This window comes from Coenobita brevimanus, chromosome 45 (genome assembly GCF_032717465.1).
Source record: "Coenobita brevimanus isolate Jiangsu-jjx chromosome 45, ASM3271746v2, whole genome shotgun sequence".
Taxonomy (NCBI): domain Eukaryota; kingdom Metazoa; phylum Arthropoda; class Malacostraca; order Decapoda; family Coenobitidae; genus Coenobita; species Coenobita brevimanus.
In genome coordinates, this window is record NC_136998.1 from 18,806,494 (window position 1) to 18,812,792 (window position 6,299).

The window sequence follows — 6,299 nt, forward strand, 5'->3', positions numbered from 1 at the left end:
ATATATATATATATATATATATATATATATATATATATATATATATATATATATATATATATATATATGTACATATATATATTGCCAGACGCCTTAATCCTATAAAGGATGGCCACAAACAAATCTCCTCCATTCGCCCTGTTCCCCGCCATTGTGCCCTGCTTCCAGCTCACACACCCCTTATACTTTTCCACTTCATCCTTCGATCTCATCGTTGGCCTCCCCCTCCCTCTCCCCCCTCCACCTCACTCACATACACTCTCCTCGTCAGTCTCTCGGTCTCCATCCTCTCCACATGGCCAAACCACTTCAGTGTGTTTCTCCTAATGCTTCCTGTCACATCCACATCTACACCAAAAAGCTCCTTCACGTCCTCATTTGCAGAGCTGGGCACCTCTACAATCATTTTTTGCAATTTGCAATTTCCACGATAGCGGACCACATGATTTCGGTTGCGGAATTGCGATTGCGGCAAACTCGTCCGAAAGTTGCTGTATTGCGTTGTGGATGTACTACCGCAATCGCAATCTTGTCTGCAATCTCCCACGTGGCGGTCGGTGTCGGTTAGTACAGGATACAACATGACTCATGAATATCAAGCTTGAACAGGATTCCCGGCCAGTAGCGGCGGTGGGCGAGGCGTCACTGCGTTAGTTGGCAGTAGAAATGGATGATATGAGGAGAAATATTTGGTACAATACAATACGATATACTATAAGCCAGCATGGCAGTAAATTTTGTGGCACACATAGCTAACCATGCACAGTTGTTCCACATTTGACAGATGACGATCTTAAGGACTAATGTAATGGTGTTCACTGAAAATACATTTTTTTATGGTCTTACTGAGTTATTATCCTCAAGAATAAGCACATTTCTACGAATTATCTATTTTAGTTCTGTGGACTGCAGTCTGCGCTGGTCAGATTGATTTTCCAGAGTGGCACAAAGGTTATTTCTTTTCCTTGTAATATTATTTTTGTAATAAAGGATATGATTATATTATTATAATATTAGTATTGTGAGAGACTGTTCTCCCAGGGGACGGACGTCATGAAGGACAAAAGAGCAAGTCTGACCTCAGAGAACTTCGAGCAAGGGAACATGGATCTGCTCAAGATGGAGTTGTTCTCAGTCTCGGAGGACTCAGACTGATCGTGACGTGTGGGAGTGAAGAAGTGTCATTGTCAGAAGTGTGAACTTTGAACTTGAACCTCTGAGTCAGTGAGGACTCTGAGAAGTGGTCCGAGTGAAATTATGAATGGAATCACTAGTGAGTAGTGAGGGTCACAGTGAGTATCACTGTGGGATATTAATGTCATGGAGTATAAATACAGTAATTCACTGCATTACCAATCGATTTACCCCCTGTTTGTGCACTTTGTATTGAAAATTGTGAACTGGATTTCAGTTGCGGTATTGAGGTAGAGAAACTGCACATTCCAAGTTTATTGCGGAATTGCGGTAGAGGAAGGTAAGGGTCATAGGTTGTGGAATTGCGATTACGGAGCTGAATTTTAGATTGTGGTGCCCAGCTCTGCTCATTTGTCAGTCTGTCTCTCCATGTGACACACATGCTTCTCTCAAATAATTCATTTCCAATGCTCTCACTCTCGACTTGTGTCCCTCCAACAAGGTCAGAACTTCATTTCCATATGACTGAGTTGGTATCACAATACTGTCATGCAGTAACTTTTTCACTTCCTTGCTCACCGCCCTGTTTCTTAGCAGTGTTTTCAAGGAACCAACAACATTTCTTCCTTGTTGTACCCTTTCAAGCACTTCACCCTCTAAACATCCATTCCATCCTTACTCATCACACTACCCAAGTACTTAAATGCACTAAAATTTTCCATTTCCTTCTCATCCAACCTCACTGTACATTTTTATTTGTTTTTTATTTTTTTATGTGTCCGACTCTGGGCATAGGCTGCACAGCCTGTTCCCAAGGCCCAGCAGTCCTCCTACATACCATACACTTCTACATGTCACCACTTCGGCGCTAACACCCACAGTCCATATTGAATACATGCTAGGGCTGTCTCATACAGGACTGGTGTATTGGTATTAGCGGGTGTATTTTTATGACATGTCGGCAGGTCTCCTGGTAGATCAATAAAGCCTGCTATGATGAAATTCAAATCATTAAACTGTTCCCTGCCCCAGCGGGGATTTGAACCTGGGTCAGGTAGGACTGCAGGCCACCTCTCTGCCGATTGAGCCACTTCATTTCTCTCGAAAACCATGACTTTACTGTTCCAAACATTCACCTTTAGATTCCGTTTCTTACGCTCTTCCAGACTCAACCACCAAGCCTTGCAGCTACCCTTTGTCTTCACTTAACAACACAGTATCATCTGCAGACAACAGTACACGGTGTTTCCAAACACTGTTGTGTGTCATTAGCGCTGCTCCAACATCCACTGTCCTCCCTTGTGTCTCTATTGCAACCCCATCCGTATACAGCTTGAACAACCATGGTGACTTGACACATCCCTGTTTCAGTTCAACTTTCAGATAGAAAAATTCACTCAATTCACTCTCCACACTAGCATCCTCATACATACTCTCCATGGCATTCAATAACTTCCCATTTACTCCATATATTCTTGATACCACAATCCTTGTCTATACACCCTGTCATATACTTTCTCCAAATCCATGAAGGCTGCATACACCTTCTTTTCGTTCTGTAGAAACTTTTCCACTAAATACCTAAGAATGAATATCTGATCTACACAACCTCTTCCCTTCCTAAAACCTCCCTTTTCGTCTCCAAATGATACCTGTTATTTCTCGAATTTTTCTTAATTAAAAATTTGAAAAGGCCAAGTCCATCCTATATTGAGGACACTGGGTGCCAGTGGGTTAAAGAAGCTGATAGATTTGCCAGTGTTAAACCCATTGGCTCCCAGACTTCCTGTGCGATGGATTTTGCTGGAAGGGTGCTAAGCATACCACCCTCCGCCTGTCATCTCATAGTTGCGAAGTTCATAGGTCCCTATCCCAGGGTTCCCTTCTTTATTAAAATTTGAAAATGCCCAGTTCCGTCCTATAGTGAGGACACGGGTGCCAATGGGATATATATATATATATATATATATATACATATATATATATATATATATATATATATATATATATATATATATATACAGTATATATCATTCATTCATTGCCAAACGCCATGTATCCCAAACGGGGTGGCCAATTGCTTAGAGTTAGTTGTTTTACAGGGAGGGGCACTAATCCTCCACCAACCCTACTTGACATATATATATATATATATATATATATATATATATATATATATATATATATATATATATATATATATATATATATATATATATATATATATATATATATATATATATATATATTATGACTGTGTGTGTGTGTGTGTGCATGCAGATGTATATATGAATGTACTGCACATTATATATCTATGTTTATCTATCTATCTATATATATACATTTATATATATATATATATATATATATATATATATATATATATATATATATATATGTGTGTGTGTGTGCATGCAGATGTATATATGAATGTACTGCACATTATATATCTATGTTTATCTATCTATCTATATATATACATTTATATATATATATATATATAAATAGGTTGCTTCACCCAAAAAAAGGGAGGAAGCCGAGACAGGACGACACACTCCCAGTTGACTCCTCCAAACACATTCATTCACATCTTGGCACCAAGGGAAGAAGGGGCAGAGCCTCACTGCACCACATCGCACAAGGGTCAACTGCGCAGTGCAATCAGCGAAATCCGCAACAGGGCTCAACAGCAGAGCTGGTTTACCCCTTCTGCATCATAATGGACCCAGCCCCTTACCCGCACCTGACCTGATCAGACGATCAGACCAAATGCGGGAGAATATCCCCTCAGGGCCGTGTCATCCTTTATTCATTCACAATTTCTCTCCCATCATTCCTATCATGCGCAACCACTCTTCCTTGCTCAATAGACATCCGTCTCACATCCAACACTCGCTTCACACTGTCCATCAATCCTATTTGTGGTCTTCTCAGCCTTACACCTCTCACCAATCACTCATCATTCTCTCCACATGCCCAAACCATCGCGACACCCTCTGCTCATCTCGATCAGCCATCTCCCGCACAGCTCCAGTTCTCCTTTGCACTTCATCATTTCTCACTTGATCCATACATGTCACTCCTCACATACTTCTCAGACACCTCGTCTCCATTACATTCAAGTTTTTCCTCTCTGCCACACCCATATTCCACATTTCAGCCCCATGTAACGTAATCAGTACCGAATCACCCTCATACAGCCTTCTCTTTTTATACAATCTAAGCAAATGACATCTAAACACTTTTTTCATTCCTTCCAGCACCTTTCCTATTTCACTGATTCTCAACTTCACTTCTGCATCTATTCTTCCATCCACAGCAACATGTGATGCTAAATACTTAAAACACTCTACCTCCTCAAGCAACTCACCATTCAAAACTATATTCATCCTTCTACCATCTACCAACCTCGTACACATCATCACTTTACTCTTATTCTCATTTACTTTCAATTTCATTTTTTCACACACCCTTTAAAACTCATCCAGCTGTCTCAACCTCTCCTCTGAATCAGCCACCAGTGCAGTATCATCCACAAACAGCAGCTGATTCAGATTCCAGTCTCTACCATTAGCATTCACCACACTCAAACCTCCACCTAACACTCTTGCATTCACCTCGCTTACGACACCATCCATATAAATATTAAACAACAAAAGCGACATCACTCATCCCTGCCGCAGCCCCGCTCTCACGGGACACCAATCACTCACAGTATTTCCCATCCTTACACACGCTGTACTATTTACATAGAACCTTTTCACTCCTCTTAGCAACCTACCATCAAGTCCCTACCACCGAAGGGCCACCATTCCATCCAACTGGAGTTTTGGCTCAAAAGTTGGGGGGGAATGCTCTTAGTCTGCTGATGCTAATACGAGAAGACCCCTCTGGTACAGCATGTTTGCACCTATTTATTCTGGTCCTACTAGGACGAAATAGTGCTCAAGCCTGTTGACCACTGGGAGGTAGCACTCCTCATCCCTGGCCTTTTCCGGTCAGCCTCTAGGAGCCCTAACCTCGACGTTCTAGCTTCTCACCTTCCGCACCGAGTTGTCTTTCTCCATCTTCTCAACATGCCCCAATCAACCTGATCTTTTTTTCCTTACCACAACAGCAATACACTCCTTTCCCATCTTTCCCCTCAGCATTTCGGTCATAATCCCTACCACCCCAGGCCTTGCATTCAAGGAGGCTCTACACATCCAACTAATCATTGTCATTTCTGTACATTTGTGCCTACGAATATCCTCTTCCTTTACTGCCCAGGTCTGTGTACCATACAGCACTAAACTCCTTACGCATGCTGCATACAGAGATCCCTTAGCACAGAGGGAAGGCCTTCTTCATGCCATAAGACGCAACAACTCCCTGAACTTCCCCCAACCACTCCTTACCCTAACCACAGAGCTAGCTCGAGCCCAACCTATAGCATACAGCATGTCCCCAGAATAACAAAACTCTTTTGCACACTCTAGACTCGCCAGCAAGATCAAGCCCTTCACGCCTGACAACCTCTATATGCTCATCCCGACACACCACACGCAGGAAGTCAGAGTTATCTCACAGTCTCCATGTAATACCACTACATCACTTATGCACCCAATTATCACAAATACTGCACAAGATGGAGTTACTCCCCACACCCTTGTAGCAAACAGCACATGGCCTGTTTGCTTCTGCTTTGACAGTGTCTTTTTATTCTCATATACTCTCCAACCCTTGTGCTCCATTCCATCTCTCCACCTCCTAAGTCTTTCCTCCGCCTCCCTTTCATTCTCTGCTGTCAACATCAAGTCATCAGCACACAGCAACTCCTATGGGAGTCCATGTCTGAAGCCACGCGAGAGAGAGCTAAGTATCATGACAAACAATAAGGGGTTCAAGACTGACCACTGATGCACGCGAACATAAACAGAAAACTCATTCACATTTCCAGTCACTCTCACTTGGGTGCAAGCATCCACATTCATGGCCATAGCCACTCTGACCAGCCATTACATGAACCCAGGCTTTCTCATTGGTCACTTCGTCGCAACACTAGAAATTCCCTTTAGTACGTGAGGGTAGCATGATGTCCCAATGGAACCTTTTTTCATAAACTAATGTATCGACAGCATATCAGCCATCAGAGAAAACCATCTGCCTCTGAGTTGTTTAACGTT